Source organism: Prionailurus viverrinus, chromosome A2 (genome assembly GCF_022837055.1).
Source record: "Prionailurus viverrinus isolate Anna chromosome A2, UM_Priviv_1.0, whole genome shotgun sequence".
In the NCBI taxonomy this organism is placed as follows: Eukaryota; Metazoa; Chordata; class Mammalia; order Carnivora; family Felidae; genus Prionailurus; species Prionailurus viverrinus.
In genome coordinates, this window is record NC_062562.1 from 35,887,465 (window position 1) to 35,906,016 (window position 18,552).

The 18,552-nt window shown below is 39.6% G+C and overlaps 1 protein-coding gene across 3 annotated transcripts in view; it reads right to left on the reverse strand.

Annotated features, from left to right (window-relative positions):
- FRMD4B (FERM domain containing 4B) overlaps positions 1-18,552 on the reverse strand; it is a 324,549-nt gene that overhangs the window by 209,512 nt on the left and 96,485 nt on the right. For all 3 annotated transcript variants that reach the window (XM_047850185.1, XM_047850187.1, XM_047850186.1), the window contains exon 2: positions 11,097-11,223. The gene's annotated coding sequence lies outside the window, so the exon portion shown is untranslated. The remainder of the gene's footprint in view (positions 1-11,096; positions 11,224-18,552) is intronic.

The window sequence follows — 18,552 nt, forward strand, 5'->3', positions numbered from 1 at the left end:
GACATGAGGGTGACACATTTACTGCACATTTAATCATGACTAGAACATTCATGGAACTGCCATATTGGTTCACCACCACAGAGGTACCTCAGAACTGCCAGCCAGGACTGAGAGGAAAGATCACAGTGCAGACCTGGGAAATTTAAATTAGAGAATAATTTAACCTGTGAAAACATTAAGGTCTATGGGATTTATCCTCAGATGTGAGAAGGTAAGCCCATAGATGCTCTTGGGGGTCAAGATGACAGACAGGTCACTTGGCTAAGAAACAGGAGTGGAAAAAGGCAAGCAATATGGCTGACAACTTGTATTCCATACTGGCCCAGGAGAGTTTAGCAGACTTGCTATTTCTTCAGCTCAGCCTCATGGATTTGGGAGGTGTGACTATAGAACTTCTCATTTTTCTTATTTCTTTTCTTCATCATTTGAAAGGTTTTAGCAAAGTCTGCTTCAAAATGTCTGCCTGTCTTATGGGTGCTGAGGGAAAATGAAGTTTTGGCCAATGTTTGTCAGAATATAAATGGGAGGGGAGTGCCCCCTGGTGGTAGATTTGGAAAATCCCTAGTTATGTCCCAGATTCCCAAAAGTGTTCCAGGAAGCACTCAACCGCTCATGCTCTTCCATGGGAGCAGTAGTGGTAAAAGAACCCTGGGAAACAACTGTATATTATATAACATATACTAATATATTATTTAACATAATACATATGATTTCCCTTTCTTGGCAATTCACAATATTAAAAAAAATTTGTTAATGTTTATTTATTTTTGAGAGAGAAAGACAAGAGGGTGAGTGGGGGAGGGGCAGAGAGAGAGGGAGACAGAATCCGGAGCAGACTCCAGTCTCTGAGCTGTAAGCAAACAGCCTGACTTGGGGCTCGAACTCATGAACTGTGTGATTATGACCTGAGCTGAGTCAGATGCTTAACCCACTGAGCCATCCAGGAGTCCCAACACAACGTTTATTAGTATGTTAATCCCTAAGAAGTCCCACAGTAAAGAAATTCTAACTCTTTGTAATTCACCATTTCCTAAATTTGTTTGAACATAAACATGATTATTTTTTAAATTAATGTAAGGTTGTGGGAGGCATGAATCTTAGGATGAAAGAAAGAATATAAGAATCTTCTTTCAATATGGAGATAGTCTTTCCAGAGCTTTTTCCTTGATAAAGCTTAGAAAACTTACATTTTTGTGTATAGCATTTTCTTGCACCTCCTTCAAGATTGGCATTACTAAAAAGCCAGGTAAATGTTGAAGAATAATTTCCAGCTGGAGATAAATTATTTACATATTTCAAGGCACAAGCTTTTACTGAAGAAAAGCTAAAAGAGTATCAATACTCTTAAGCTTTCCAGGCATAACCACCCGGTAGAAATTCTAGGCATGCTCCCCCAGTGTATAGACAGCTCCCCTGATACTACTAGATGGGAAAACGTAGTGGCTCAGAGCACTGTGGGCTCTAGAACCATCTTTCCAGGGCTTGACAGCCAGCTTTACCTCTCACCAACTGTGTAACCTTGGGCATGTTACATAACCTCTCTGTTCTCCACGTCCTTTCTCATCTCTGAAATGGAAATAACAGCCTTTCCTGGCTCTGTTGAAGATTAAATGAGTTAATATGTGTAAAGTCTTTAAAGAATGCCTGTGAGGTGGCTGGTAATTTCTTTCTGAAGCGGCACTACTAAAGTCAGAAGTATCATTTAAAGGATCACTTGAAAGGAAAATAATTTTTTTCCCTTTGAAAATATTGCTCTTTCATTTTGGGCCATGAGACCATTAGGAAATTTTGGCTATCACTAACGTGCATTAGGGTGGTAATTTAGCTTTTTTTTTTTTTATTTGGAAACATTTGGAAATTTTTCCTCTTAATGTTATTTCAAAGTTGTGGTAAAACACATGTGAGATGAAAGTTACCATTCTAGCCATTTTTAAGTGTAGGGTTTTGTGGCAGTAAGTACATTTATATTGTTGGACAATCATCATCACCATCCTTCTCCAGAACATTTTCGTCATCCCCAAATGCCACTCTGTAGCCATGAGGCAGTGACTCCTCATTTTCTCCTTTCCACCAGCCCGTGGCAACCACTATTCCACCTCTGTCTCTATGCATTTGACTAGTCTGGGAACCTCATATAAACGGAATCATACAATATTTGTCCTACTGTGTCTGGCTTCTTTCACTCGGCATAAAGTCCTCAAGGTTCTTCCATATTGTACCATGTGCCAGAATGTTCTTCCTTTTTAAGGCTGAATAGTATTCCATTGTATGTATAGACCACATTCTGTTTATCAATTCACCTGTCAATGGATGCTTGGCTTGTTTCTACCATTGGCGGTTGTGAGTAATGCTATGAATATTGGTGTACAAGTATCTGTTCAAGAAGTCTCCACTTACAGGGGCGCCTGTCGGCTCAGTCGGTTAAGCGTCCGACTTCGGCTCAGGTCATGATCTCACGGTCTGTGAGTTCGAGCCCCGCGTCGGGCTCTGTGCTGACAGCTCAGAGCCTGGAGCCTGTTTCAGATTCTGTGTCTCCCTCCCTCTGACCCTCCCCTGTTCATGCTCTCTTTCTCTTTGTCTCAAAAATAAATAAACGTTAAAAAAAATTTTTTAAAAAAAGAAGTCTCCGCTTACAATGCTTTTAGGTATGCACTCAGAGGTGGACTGCTGGATCATATGGTAATTCTAGCTTAACATTTTTTATTTCAAAAAATTTCTTTAACGTTTATTTATTTATTTTGAGAGAGAGAAAGAGCGAGGGGAAGCGTGAGCAGGGGAGGGGCAGAGCGAGGAGGAGTGAGAGCATGTCAAGTGCAGGGCTCGAATTCACAAACCATGAGATCATGACCTGAGCCCCAATCAAAAGTCGGACGCTTAACCAACTGAGCTACCCAGGCACTCTAATTCTAGTTCAATTTTCTTTGAAGAATGGCCATACTGTTTCCCACAGTGACTGCACCATTTCACATTCCCACCAATGCACAGGATTCCAATTTATGCACAGCCTTACCAGCACTTTTTAAAAATACATATATAATAGCCATTCTAGTGGATGAAGTGGTATCTTATTGCGGGATTTGATGTGCATTTTCCTAATGATCGTTTAACATTTTTAAATGGTTTTCAAGCAGACTTCCATACGAAGGACACATATTTTAATCTCTATCATTCATTTGACATTTAGATATTCCTATATTTGTATATATCTTTGATGATTTTAAAGTTATTTCTTGCTTTGAAGGGAATAAAAGAACTTGCATCTGTTTTCTATTTATTTTAATTAAAGAAAATGTTTAACAGTTAACTTTGAAGAATGGAAGTGAGAGCCTTTAATATTCAACATCATAAAATACGTTTCCTGTTTGACTATCTTTACATAAATCATGCAATAATTTTGAAATAAAAACATTTTTAAAAATAAGAAAATTTAAAAAATAAGAACCATCATTTTGTGAGACTTCGGAGCCAAAAGAGAGTCTGTTTGTTTCTTTGTTTTAACCAAACTTCAGCAGGAAATTTGAGTACCAGCAGAAACACATCAAATTCCTCAACATTTAGTGTTCTAAATTTCTTTTTTAAGATTTATTTATTTTTGAGACAGAGAGAGACAGAGCATGAACGGGGGAGGGTCAGAGAGAGAGGGAGACACAGAATCTGAAACAGGCTGCAGGCTCTGAGCTGTCAGCATGGAGCCCGACGCTCCCTCCCGGGCTCGAACTCCCGGGCGCGAGATCATGACCTGAGCTGAAGTCGACGCTTTTAACCGACTGAGTCACCCAGGAGCCCCTTAACATTTAGTGTTATGAATGCCAGTCAGTCTCCAGGTATCTCTTTCAAACCCGGTTACTCACACCTAATGATTGCCTATTACATGTTTGAGAACATGCTTAAGTTATTTGTTTTCTTTTGAATTTATTAATGATTATATTTTTCCTTAAACATACTTTAACCAGGCTGTTTTTTTTCAAATTGTAGAAGCTACATATATTCCAGAGCTAAAAAATAAGCAAACAAACTTACTGGCTTCTAAATATGAAAAAGAAAACTACCCAAATTAAAGTAATAAATACTTAAATTAATATCTACAAAAATTAATGTATTGTCAAACTTTGTTAGTTGATAAAGTGTAGCTTATATTAAATTACATTATGTTTTAAAGTAATTTCAAGTTACATTTTTTACTTGACATAAATCATCAAGGATACATGATGAATCCTGAAGAATTATAGCCAATAAGAAACTAAATGAGTTTCTTGTAATAAATATTTTCAAAATGAATTAAAAAACCTTTAAAAAGGGAAGAGAGTAAAAGATTATCTTTAATGTGGGATACATGTGAGTTTTAATATGCTTGATATCGTGTAGGGTGGGTATCTAAATGTAAAAATTGTGAGGGCTAACAAATATCCTTAGATGTCCCTCACCGTAACAATTCAAATTAAAACAAATTAAACACATCAAGGGGCGCCTGGGTGGCACAGTCGGTTGACTGTCCAACTTTGGCTCAGGTCCCGATCTCATTCTGTCAGTTCGAGCCCCGCATTGGGCTCTGTGCTGACAGCACAGAGCCTAGAGCCTGCTTCAGATTCTGTCTCCCTCTCTCCCTGCCCCTCCCCTACTCACGCTCTGTCTCTCTCTCTCTCTCTGAAAAAGAAATAAACATTAAAAAAAATTTTTTTTAAAACAAACAAAAAAACCCCAAATTAAACACATCAAAAAAAACCTCTTCTCTTCAAAAGACACCATTGAGAAAAAGAGAAAACAAGGTAGACACTGGGAGAAAATATTTGCAAAGCAGACATCTGAGAAAGGACTTGCATCCAGAATATATAAAGAACTCTCAAATTCAATAAGAAAACAAAACACCTGGGGTGCCTGGCTTGCTCAGTCAGTAGAGCATCTGACTCTTGATCTTGGGATTGTGAGTTCAAGCCCCATGTTGAGTGTAGCGATCACTTAAATAAATAAAACTTAAAAAACAAAACAAAACACCGACTTTTAAAAAATGCACAAAAGATTGAATCAGTTCACTGAGAAAATATACAGATGGCAAGTTAGAATGTGAAAAGATATTCAGCATCAGTCGTCTTTAGGGAAAAGCAAGTTAAAACCACAACAAGTTATTACTACATACCTATCAGAATGGATGAAATGGAAAAAGACTGGTCATACCATCTACTGATAAGAAGGTGAAGGAACTGGAACTCTCTTTCAGGGCAGGTGGGAATGTAAACTGGTACAACCACTTAAGAAAACAGTGTGACAATTTCTCAAAAAGCTGACATATACCTACCATAGGATCGAGCCATTCTACTCCTAGATATTTACCCAAGAGAGCTGAAAGCCTATATTCACGTAAAGACTTATACATGAATATGCGTGGTAGCATTATTTGTAATAGTGAAAAACTGGAAATAACTCAAACACCCATTAATGGGGAATAACTCAACAAATGGAGGTTATTCAGGTAATGGAATCCAACTCAACAATATAAAGGAATGGAACATCACACACAGTACAGCATGGATGAATCTCAAAATAATTATGCTGAGTGAAAGATGCCAGACAAAACAATTTGTAGTGTAGGATTTCCTTCATATAAAATTGTAGGAAAGGCAAACTAATACACAGTGATAGAAACAAGATCAGTGGTTGCCTGGGGTAAGAGAGGAGTGGGATAGGGCAGGAAGGGCAGATTACAAAGGTGCATGAGAAGGCTGAAGAATGATGGATGTTTTCATTAACTTGATTATGGTGATGGCTTCATGAGTATAAACATATGCCAAAACTTACCAGGCTGCCCACTTTATTTTTTTATTTTTTATTTTTTGGCTTCTCAGCTCTGAGCTGCTGCTTTATTTTACTGCCTAAGCAGTGCCAAACATGCAACAAAAAGCAAGACACTTAAGAATTCTCAGAGGATCCTCTTTCTTAATTATATTTGAAAATATTTTGCCAGTTTCATCTTCCCCCTCATCCTTCTCTTTGCCTTTTTTTGTTTCCTTGAGACATAACTGACATACAGCTCTGTGTAAATTTAAGGTGGACGGCATAATGACTGAACATACACACGTTGTGGAATTATTACCAGGGTAAGTTTAGTTAGCATCTCCCTCCTCATAGAGTTACAACATGTTTTCCTCAAATTTGACACTCTGTTTTAATTTATTTTTTTCTAAAGTAAACTCCGCACTCAACCTGGAGCTCGAACTCATGACCCCCATGCTCTACTGACTGAGCCATCAGGCACCCCTCAAATTTTACCCTTTAAATATGTGCAGTTTAATTGCTGGTCAGTTCTGCCTTAATAAAGCTATTAGAAAGCCCTTAATTGTAACAACTAAACATGGCACAGGCATATAAAGAAGTAAGTAATCTCCACTCATCTGACACCATTCGTGAGATCATCTCCTTGAGGTTTCCAACATGAAGTGCATGCCCTTCCATATATTCTCTTTACTTGTATGAACCTGTGACTACGTTATAGGGTTTACACATTTTGCAAAATGGATGACCCATTCAAATGCTATTTTCACAGAATTTTATTATGGTTAAAAAAATCTCTTATTATGCATAAAAGCTTCTGGGTGTTCTGATATTAAGTCTCATTATTTTATAGCCAACATGCCTTGGATGCTTTACCAACAAAGAGGATGTAAAACTATGAATATAAGCAGTTTCCTTTGCAGGAAATTACTAGATAGAGGAGTTGGTCTTCTTTGAGGGAGGGATAAGATCAAGTTCTTTCTATATCGAGAGCCTGTTTTCCACAAGATGTAGTGTAATTTAGAAAAGGAAAACTATTTCTTGTTTTAAACTGTAATTAAATTCTCACTCCAGGTTAAACATTGCACACACAGGGATGTTATATGTGAGCACATTCAATTGGAAACAGACCTTTCAGGATTGTTTTGGTTGTAAACTGGAAAATGGTACCAACTCTAGGGTTTTTTTACCACAGGTCAGGATGACTTTTTAAAAAAAAAAAACCCTTCAATTCAAAAAATGTTAAAATCTATGCTTACTGTGAAAAATGCAAAAAATATACAAGGATAGGGGATAAAATTTTCTTCTCTCCTGCTCTGCCCCTCATTCCATCTGTTAGACAATCACTGTCAACAATCTGAAGGTAACTTTCCAGACTATATGGTGCCTGTGGGCACACGTGTGTGTGGGCCTGCTTTTATTTTTTGTCTGCTCATTTACTTTTTCTCTCAAGTTTTAAAAAATTCTGATAAAGTAGATATGACATAAATCTGCCATTTTCATCATTTTTAAATGTACAATTCGTTGGCGTTAATTTCATTCACAATGTTGTGCAACCATCACCACTGTCTACTTCCAAGACTTTTTCATCACCCCAAACAGTAGCCATTAATCCCATTAATCATTAATGCCCCATTCCTCCCTTGTCCCAATTCCTGGTAATCTCTACTTGCTCTATGAATTTGCCTAGTCCAGATAATTCACATAAGTTGAATCGTACAGTGTTTGTCCTTTTGTGTCACTTATTGTAATGTTTTCATGGGTTTTTTTTTTTTTGCTTTTTTCCCCCCTTTTTAATGTTTATTTATTTTGAGAGAAAGATAGAATGTGAGTGGGGGAGAGGCAGAGAGAGGGAGAGGGAGAGAATCCCAAGCAGGCTCTGTGCTATCAGCACAGAGCCCAACATGGGGCTCGAACTCATGAACCATGAGATCATGACCTGAACCAAAATCAAGAGTTGGACACTTAACCGACTGAGCCACTCAGGCACCCCTGTTTTCAAGATTTATGCATATTGTAGCATGTATCAGAACTTCATTCCTTTTTATGTCAGAAGAATATTCCATCGAAGACCAAATTTTGTTTATCCGTTCATCTGCTGATGGACACTTAAGTTGTGTTCATTTGCTTTTGACAGACATGATCATAATATACACAATTTCAGGAGCTTTTCCCCTTTCAGTTAATACATTTCAGGGGCTACCTTGTCCTATTGGATGGAAATACCACCACTTATTTACTACTCTTCTATTAATAGACACATAAACCGCTGCCATATTTTTGCTATTAAAACAGCGCTAGAGCGAACGTACTTGTGCATACAGTGTTTTGTATTCAGACCAGTTTGTCTGGAAGACAAACTCTTAAAAGTTCTATTATCTGGTCAATGCGAATGTGCATTTAACATTTTGACAAATACTGCCAAGTTAGCTTCCAAATATATGGCCACTGTTGACAGTCTCATCGACAGTGATCATGAGAGCCTTTTTGTCCATGTCTTTCCCACAAGGGGTATTTAGAACTTCTGTCATTCTTGCCAGTTTGACAGGTGCACTTGGTTATTTAAATAAGGTATACTATAATCAGGGCTGATATTCAGTAGCAATGCATACGTGCAACTGCACTTAATATTAAAATACAAAATTTCCTCCGTAGTGTTGGGCAACTGATCACTACCCTGAGCCCTACCCTCGAACCCCGCCCATCTCCACACAATCCAGCAACTGAAGGGAAACACCCTGCCCGGCACTACGGCCTATACCCATTTAAGTCGGTCCTTATTTGTGCTGTGCAGTTAATGTTTAGAATCTTTCTCCTGCCTCCAGGAGTCAAATTTTTTTGTGAGACCCATTGATTATCTCCTTGCTCTAATTCTGAATCTCTAGTCCTGTAAAGCGATCATCTGTCTCAGTTACAACACCTGTGCTCCTGAGATCAGGGACCCTGTCCTTCTCATTCATTTTTTCACTCCCAGAATGTTTTTCAAGTACCTCAGATACAGCAGTTGCTGGACCAGGATCCCAGAATATTATGGTGAAAACATCATCCCAGCCTCACAGGACCTACAGACCAGTAAGAAAGGTAGGAAAAATAACTGAGGAAGCAAATAAAGAAAATAATTCTCATTAAGAATGAGTGCCCTAAAGGAAACAGGCTCTGATGACAAGTTAATGAATGATTAACTTCTGCCCTCATTTGCCTATCTGTATGTCCTTTCTTATACCTACTTTATTTTCTTTTAAAAATTAAAAAAAAAATTTTTTTAACATTTATTTATTTTTGAGAGACAGAGTGAGACAGAGCACGAGTGGGGGAGGGGCAGAGAGAGGGGGTTACACAGAATCCAAAGCAGGTTCCAGGCTCTGAGCTGTCAGCACAGAGCCCGATGCAGGGCTCAAACTCACAAACTGTGAGATCATGACCTGAGCTGAAGTCAGACGCTTAACCAACCCATTGAGCCACCCAGGCACCCCACTTACACCTACTTTAAATAGCCAAGCTCATCGCCTGTCAGACTGGCAAGGATGAGAAAATTTCTGAATGTCCCTTGTTTCAAGGATATGGACAAAAAGACCCTCAAAGTTAGTGTTGACGAGAATGACAACAAATGTAACAGTGATATTTTTGGAAGACAGTGTCATGGTGGAGGGGCGGTGGTTCTTCTTAGTAGACAGGTCTGAGACAGAAAGGAAAGTGCAAAGGAGTCAGGTGCAGGGAGGGAGGGTATACAGGCTGCACTGGGTAGTGTGTGCAAAGGCTCACGGGTAGTGTGTGCAAAGGCTCACGGGTAGTGTGTGCAAAGGATCTGTTGTGATTGAAAGTGTCGGGAACAAGGTATGAGTGAGCCCAGAATGCAAGTGGGAGAGGCTGGAGATAAATCCGGCTAGGGCCGGATCACACCGTGCCTTACAGATTACAGCCAAGAGTCTGAGATGACCTGCTTTGTAATTTAAGATCCTACACCACTTAAGTTTATATTCTCCAATTGTTCCCGAAGCACCTAAGCGACTACGAGTTTGAAAGACACACTGAGCCCCCTGTAGCTTTCTTTTATCCTTCCTAGTGCTCGTGGGTTCCCAAGATAGCAGCGTGGACGGTGCATACGCGCCCAGGGTGAGACATATTCGCCTTCACTTCCTCTGCACCCTTTCGGCTCCTCCACCTCTCTGCTCCACAGAAAACAACAGAGATTTCCATCTCTGAAGGACACTTTACTCAAGGATAAAATCAGCCATTAATTATTGAGCACTTTCTATGTGCTCACCATTCTCCCAAGTGCTTTGTATAATATTAGCTCATTTCATCCACGTATCCTCATCTACCCAAGAAAACGGAGGCGAAGGAAGATGAGCCATTTTGACCACAGTCATAGAAGTGGCCAGTGGAAGACCAAGAATCTTGAGTCCATGTCTTTGACTGCTCAAGGATAGTCCTCTCCAGCCAGGTTGGTGCGTGGAAATTGCAATCCACCTGTTTATTTCACTCAAGGAAGCATTTTGAGAGACTGTGTAAATGCTGTCCTTAACTGTTGTACATTCTGCTTGGATACAACTCATACTTTTCACATTATACATCAATCTCCCTCAAATCAAATATGGACTGTGTCAAATATGGATTTCTGAGATCACCTAATGTAGAAACATCCTGAGACATCATAGGCTAGCACTGCCCATGAGCCTGGCAGTTTGGTTTCCAGCTTGGGCTGCCACTGGAATATTTCAATTTCCCTCTTATTTTATTGTAAAAAGCCATGGAAAATAGGGGAAAGACCCAAAGGACTAACACTAAAGGTACAGAGCACACCTGTACTACAAGAAAGCTAAGGATGAAAATCACTGCATGTATAAAAATAATCAACTATTAGCTTGCTCAATTGTCCTCTGGACTTAAGCCGGTCAGTGTTCAACTGAGAACAAAAAGATAATAACTTTACAACTGTGTGTATAAAATATTGGAAATATATTGTAGGAAATGTGTCAACGGCACAGCACAGTTAGTTAGTACATCGGTTATTTGGGCTTTTGTTTGTTTTGCTTTCTGAAAAGAGAACCCCTTTGTAAAAGGTAAGTCTATTTTTCAACTTTTGGGCAGCTAGCTTTTATTTGAGAGTAAGGAATTAACTGTATTTACTAATTTTCTTCCTCATTTCTAGAACACAGATATTTTGATGGTAGATCATATTATGTATCCTATCCTATCCTAGCCTAGCCTAGCCTAGCCTATCCTATCCTATCCCCACTTGGTAAGTCTCTGTACACTCACACACATACGTGTAGAAACCCACTTTCCTGTTCAGCATCAGAGTTCAGCATTTACAGGTGTCCACTTACCTTTACTAGTAGGTATTCTTCTGACTTCCTCTTGCTTTCACTGTAATAATCTTCGGATTTTGTTTGCCATGCATAGTTGTCATCTTTTTCTTTCACACATTCTTTCTTTCGGATTTCTCACCAAAGCCTGTAACCCAGAAAAGAGACGCTCCTCAATTTCTGTAGGCACGCAGGAAAGAACTAGAGTTCTCAAATCAGTGACACTTCTAATTTATTTCTAGTTTTCCCTTGGCTGGCTACAGTTTAATCACCGTTTTAGAAATTTACCTAACGAGATTTAAAATAGAGTTATCTCGACATACAAATGAAATTGAGGCTGTTCTCAACAACTAAGTGATTTGGCCTCTTACATAATGCATTTCATTGAATAGACAGTGTTACCGTCTCTGTAGAAGGAGATTCCGCAGGGCTGAAAGTTATCTACAGTAGTTGTAAATTCAGGGTGACAAAAGTGGGAGAAATCAATAAAGCATCACTGCAGAATCCATGTTACAGAATTACTGGAACCAGGATAGCACTCCCAAATCTCGTTTTTAACAGATGTCAGTTGTGGAGAGAATGAAGCACATGTCATGAATACTGATGAAATTCAGTGTGTGTCTTGCGCCCTAAGATGCTCATTTATATGTATTTGTCATTTTTTCTATAAAAGAAAAGGAAACAGCTATCCCTCGGAAGCTCTCCTTAAGTCAGGAAGTGCGCTTCTTGTCAGCTGTGGGCCAAACTGTTTCACACCCAGGAGTGTGTAAAAAGTGGACAAGAAGGCGGAAGCAGCAGGTGTGGCATTCACTGTTTTGCCGTGTGAGTGGATAAAACTCGACTTGTCCAACCATCCCGCACTGCACCTCCCCATTCCACCTGAGCCTCAGCTGTCCCTGGACATGGACACAGGCGTGAAGTGGAAGATGGCGGCCGGAAGCAGAAAGAACTCAGGACAATTTGTTCATCAGCACCTTTGCTCCTGCCTCCTTACTGATGCCATATGATACACCCATCGTTTCTAACAGGAGCGAGATATTCCAGGGGCTCCACCACAATGAGAGCTGAGAGTTTCTTTCCTTTTCTTTTTAATGTTTATTTATTATATTGAGAGAAAGAGCATGAGTGCGGAAGGAGCGGAGAGAGGGTGACAGAGAATCTCTGCGCTGTCAGCAGAGAGCCTGATGCAGGGCTCGAATTCACAAACCATGAGCTCATGACCTGAGCCAGAACCAAGCGTTGGATGCTTAATGGACTGAGCCACCCAGGTACCCCAGCTGGGAGTTTCTTGTGGGCAATATTTGCAGTATCCTTTTAGGACAAAAATAGATTTTAGGAAACAAACTAATTTACTTATCTTTGAATCTTAAAGCCAGTAAGACCCTAATTTTATGTGAGGTGTGTTAAATTCAATATTAAAATGCTAACAAAAAAATTAAATTTAAATAGGGGGATCTAATGTTGATAGAGTGTAGCCATGGGACTGCAGTAACGGTTTGGGTAGGATGAAATCAGAATGAAGACCTCTCACATCCAGCCATCTCCTTAGACCCCGTGGCTTCCAGGGAAAATACTGGGTATAGAATATACGAGAGGGATAGTGTAGTCCCAGCCCCCACTTTACAGTAAGATAACTGAGGCTTCGAGAGAGGGAAGGGGACCTGCAGGAGAACCACATGGAGAACTGGCACCGTCGTGACTCCGTACGTTTTCTGCTTTATCAAAACGTCTCTCTACAAATTCCATGTGTCCACCAGGTTACATAAGTTCCTAGACTGGGGGTTAGACCTTATAAATAGTGATATAACAAGCAGCCTGGATCACAGGGCAGAAGAGAGAGAAAGGCAATCATTTATTGAGTGCCCACCACAAGCCATTTAGTGCGCAGGGCATAGCACTTACATTGCAGCTAATGCTTCCGGGAACTGTGAAAATCATATAGGAATCATTATCTTATGAAGATGAGGAAACTGAGTCACGGCAAGAGGATACTTTGTTTGAGGTGACACACAGCTAGTAAGTTTTGTTGTTTTTGTTTTTGTTTTTTTATTTTAATTCCCGTACAGTTAATATACAGTGTTGTAATAGTTTCAGGTGTATGATATAGTGATTCAACACTTCAATACATCACCTGGTGCTCATCACAAGTGCACTCCTTAACCTCCATCACCTATTTCACCCATCCCCCCCAACTACTTCCCTTCTGGTAACCATCAGTTTGTTCTCTTTTATTAAGAGTCTGCTTCCGGCGCCTGGGTGGCTCAGTCAGTTGAGCATCCAACTTCAGCTCAGGTCATGCTCTTACGGTTCATTGAGTTCAGCCCCGCATCGGGCTCTGTGCTGACAGCTTAGAGCCTGGAGCCTGCTTCCGATTATGTGTCTCCATCTCTTTCTGCCCCCTCCCTGCTCACACTGTCCCTCTCTGCCTCTCAAAAAATAAAGAAAACTGATAAAAAAAAAAAAAGAGCCTGCTTCTTAATTTGTCTCTCTTTTTTCCTTTGCTCATTTGTTTTGCTTCTTAAATTCCACATATGAGTGAAATCCTATGGTATTTGTCTTTCTCTGACTGATTTCTTTCTTTCTCTCTTTCTCTCTCTCTTTCTTTCTTTCTTTCTTTCTTTCTTTCTTTCTTTCTTTCTTCTTAAGCAGCAGGTAAAAGTTTATTAGAGTAAGATTAGAAAGGAAGAATAACAGGAAATCTCTCTTTACAGAGAGGGGACATTTGAAAGTGAATGACTTATTTCACTTAGCATTGTAATTTCTAGCTCCATCCATGTCACTGCAAATGGCAATATTTCATTCCTTTTTATAACTGGATAGTATTCCATTTTATATACACACATACACACACCATGTCTTTATCCATTCATCTATTGATGGACACTTGGAATGCAAACCGGTGCTGCCATTCTGGAAAAACAGTGTGGAGTTTCATTAAAAAGTTAACAATAGAACTACCCTATGAGCCAGCAGTTGCACTACTGGGTATTTACCCCAAAATACAAAAACACTAATTCCAAGGGATACAGGCACCCTTATTTTTATAGCAACCTTATCTACAATAGCTAGTAAGTTCTTTGATTCCATGGCCCGATATACTCTGACTTCCTACCTGTAATGAGCAGCAACTGTAAACCCAGGAAATATGCATCTATTTGAAAACTCCAGATCCCAAGAATAGAAACGGAATGGATAGTGTTTTAAAGAAGACTAAAGAAGAGAACAGAGGAAAAATAAGTTAAAAGCACTATGGGAGTATATTCAACAATTCAACTCTTAATGTGTAGGAGGGAAATGTCTTAAGATCTTTGAATATACCAAATATGCAAATGCAATTAGAACATATCATGTAACTTCATCCATAAAATTCAGTGAAGGATACTTGTCATATTAAGAACCTACAGGTGAGCAAATAAGTTCAAGGTCTCAGTGAGTTAGGATGCCTGAGATATGATCACCTCTTTGCTTAGGCTGTCATAACAAATGCCATATACTGAGTGGTTTGAACAGCCTTCACAGTTCTAGAGGCTGGAAGTCCAAGATCAAAGTTTGGTTTCTCCTGAGGTGCATGTATCTTTTTGAATTAGTATTTTTATTTTCTTTGGGTATACACCTACCAGTGGAATTACCGGATCATATGGTAATTCTATTTTTAATATTTTGAGGGACGTCCATACTGTTTTCCACAGTGGTTATACCAGTTTGCCTTCCCATCAACAGTGCACGAAGGTTCCTTTTTCTCCACATTCTTGCCAACACTTGTTGTTTGTCATGTTGTTGATTTTAGCCATTCTTACAGGTGTATGGTGATATCTCACTGTGGTTTTGCTTTGTATTTTTCTGATGATTAGTGACGTTGAGCATCTTTTCACAAGTTCGTTGGCCATCTGTATATCACCTTTGGAAAAATGTTTATTCATGTCTTCTGCCCATTTTTAAATTGGATCATTTGTTTTTTGTATGTTGGGTTGTAGAAATTCTTGGTATAATTTAGATATTAATTCCTTATTGGATACATCACTTGCAAATATCTCCCCCCATTCAGCAGGTTGTCTTTGCGTTTTGTTGCTGGTTTCCTTTCCTGTGCAAAACCTTTTTATTTTGGGGTAGTCCCAACAGTTTAACTTGCTTTTATTTCCCTTACCAAAGGAAACATCTAGAAAAATGTTTCTATGGCTGATGTCAAAGAGACTGCTGCCTATGTTTTCTTCTAGGAATTTTATGGTTTCAGGGGTCACATTTAGGCTTTGGTCCATTTTATTGTTATGTGTGGTATAAGACAGTGGTCCAGTTTCATTCTTTTGCATGTAGCTGTCCACTTTTCCCAATGCCATTTGTTGAAAAGAAATGGATTATCCAATCCATTCCCATTGGATATTATTGCCTCCTCTGTCATAGATTAATTGGCCATATAATCATGGGTTTATTTCTGGGCTTTCTATTCTGTTCCATTGATCCACGTGTCTATTTTTGTGCCAGTACCATACTGTTTTGATTATAACAGCTTTGTAGTGTATCTTGACATACGGGATTGTGACTCCTCCAGTTTTGTTCTTCTTTCCGAAGATTGCTGTAAAGGTCTCATTTTCACTTAATTACCTCTTCGAAGGCTTTCTCTCCAAATATAGTGACATTCTGAAGTATCGGGGGGTCAGAGTCTCAACATATGAATCTTAGGACACAATTTAGTCCATACTGCCCACTAAGTATTTCTGTTGCCACAGCAGTGCAAAGCCAGGTACTAGAAAAACGACAAACCTGCTACATGCCATCAACATTCAGCATCACCCATAAAGATTTGAAGCTCTCTGCTATTTGAATTCAGGCCCGTAAGGGTCTATTACAGGTTTTAAATTTTAAAAAATAAAGCTGGGAAAGGTCATGATTCAACAACCTTTGGTCACAACGGTCTAAACCAGGGGTCAGAAAAGTATCGCCTGCAAATTAAATCCAGCCTGCTGACTGTTTCTGCAGGTAAAGTTTTTTGGCACACAGTCACATCCAGTCATTTAAAGATTGCCTCTGGTCGCTCCGGAGCTACAATTACACAGCTGAATAGCTGTGCCGGAGACCCAAGACCAAAAGTATTTACTATCTGGCCTTTGACAGAGATAGTTTGCCAATTCCTGCTTTAATCTATGGTAGTCAGGTTTTTGTTTTTTAAAAATTTTTATTGTAGGACTTTTCAGGGTCTGGAAAATATATGCTTCAAACTTCAAGGGGAGGATATACAGTAAAACTGCGTCTTGCATTGGAAGTTATTTCTAAAGTCAGTTCAAACTGAAAAGTGTGAATGATCAGAACGAACACTGGGAATCCCTTAGGGAAAGTGCCACACCATACAGTCTACCATCGCACGTCATCATCAACATGGCCAGGTTTTCCTTCAAAGTTGCAACAGATAAAATTGCTTTTGAGCACCACATGAAAGAGTTGGCTTTCTTTATGGGCCCCTGTATAAAAACATGCCTACAAATCGCCCTTGGCATGGTAAGACGCTTGAAGACACTGAGAACTGCCAGGAGGGTCAGGATACCAACTCACACTAACGTCTTCAATTTGCCAAAGTTAAATATGCACTCGCTATGACTTTGCAGGAGGTGGTTGTTGTCACTGTTGTTTGCACTGTCCCAATTTAACCTCTCCCATCTCATGCCCCCAAGCCCCCAGTGCCAGAAGCTTATAATAGGACCTGTGTTTCATGGCATGCATTTAAAGAAATGCAGAAATACTAAAAAACATGGGTATTAGGGACCAATCAACTGAACAGAAGACATGTATGAGGCTTTCTTAACACTAATTATAAAAGAAGTGTAGGACAAAGCCGCAATAAGACACCACTTAATACCCATTAGGTGGGATATTTTTTTTTTTTAAGTGAAAAATAACAAATGTTGGTGAAAATGAGGAAAAGTTAGAACGCATTGCAGATGGGGATGTAAAATGGTGCAGCCTTTGTAGAAAATGATTTGAAAGCTCCTTAAAAAATTAAACATAAAATTACCATAAGATACAAGAATTCTACCTCTGGGTACATACCCCAAAGAAGTGAAAGCAGACGGTTGTGCACCTGTTCATGGCTGCATTATATGTTATATTGTTCACAGTAGCCCAAAGGCAGGAATAATCCAAGTGTCCACTGATAAGATAAATGGATAAACAAAACGTGGTATATACATACAATGGAGCAGTATCCATTTTTAAACAGAATGGAATCCTGATACATGCTACATTGTGGATGAATTTTAAAAACACTATGGTAACTGGAATGAACCAGATGCAATAGGACAAATATTGTATGATCTCACTTGCATGCGGTGCCTCGAGTAGTCAAATCCATACAGATGGAGAGTAGAACAGAGGTTATCAGAGCATAGGGGACTGAGGAATGGAAGTGATTGTTTAATGGGCGCAGAGTTTCAATTTGGAGTGATGGAAAAGGTTCTGGAGACCCATGACCATGAAGGTTTTACAACACTGTGAATGTACTTAACGCTGCTGAACGGCACCTTTAAAAATAGTTGGAAGGGTAAACTTTTTTTTTTAAATTATTTGAGAAAGGAAAGAGCACAAGCAGGGGAAGGGCAGAGAGAGAGTCAGAGACAGAGAGAGAATCCCAAGCAGGCTCCACACTGTCAGTGCAGAGCCCGTAACAGGGCTCCATCCCACAAACCGTGAGATCATGACCTGAACCAAAACCAAGCGTCGGACACTTAACCAACTGAGCCACCCAGGTGACCCTAGAATGGTAAAATTTACATTATGTATATTTTACCACAATAAAAAATGCTCCAGAAAAAAAAATAAAAAAGAAATGTAGGAGCGTAATTGCAGGGATGGGGATAGAGAGGGCTTAAATTGTTTATACAGAATGTCTCATTCTGCTAAAAAAAAAAAAAAAAAGGCAGCCAACAAATCTTTGGCCTGCTTAGGTGACAACATCATAGCTTGGAAGACAGAGGAAGCAATAAAGGGAAGTGTTATTCCAGAAAGACCTTTAGGTGATAGAGAAATGAAGCAGAAAAGTGGTCACGTGCCCTTGGAGTTCAAAGTAGTATTGGCAGGGATGCTCGGGTCCTCACTTGGCTCCTCCCAAGCCCGCGTCTTCTTCCAGCACAGCCTCACTGCCCCCTTGTCCCCATGCTCACTCCCATGCTCACCCTTCCATTCGCCCCATCCACTGTCCACTCAGCAGCCTGAGTGCTGGCGAAAATACAGCATTACGCAAAGGATGATGTGACAAACTCCTGTCCGCGTCACTGTGCCGTCACTCAAAATGAACTAATGTTGTTCTTCGCATTCATTAACTCTTTTGAGAGATAGAACCACATGGAACTTAAACCCCTCCAGTTCACACATGGATATGCCTGTGTGTGTGTGTGTGTGTGTGTGTGTGTGTGTCCAAAACAACATATCCTACAGTAGTGTAGGTTTTACGGTTTTTATAAAGTATAGCAGGCTGTATATTACACTGTAC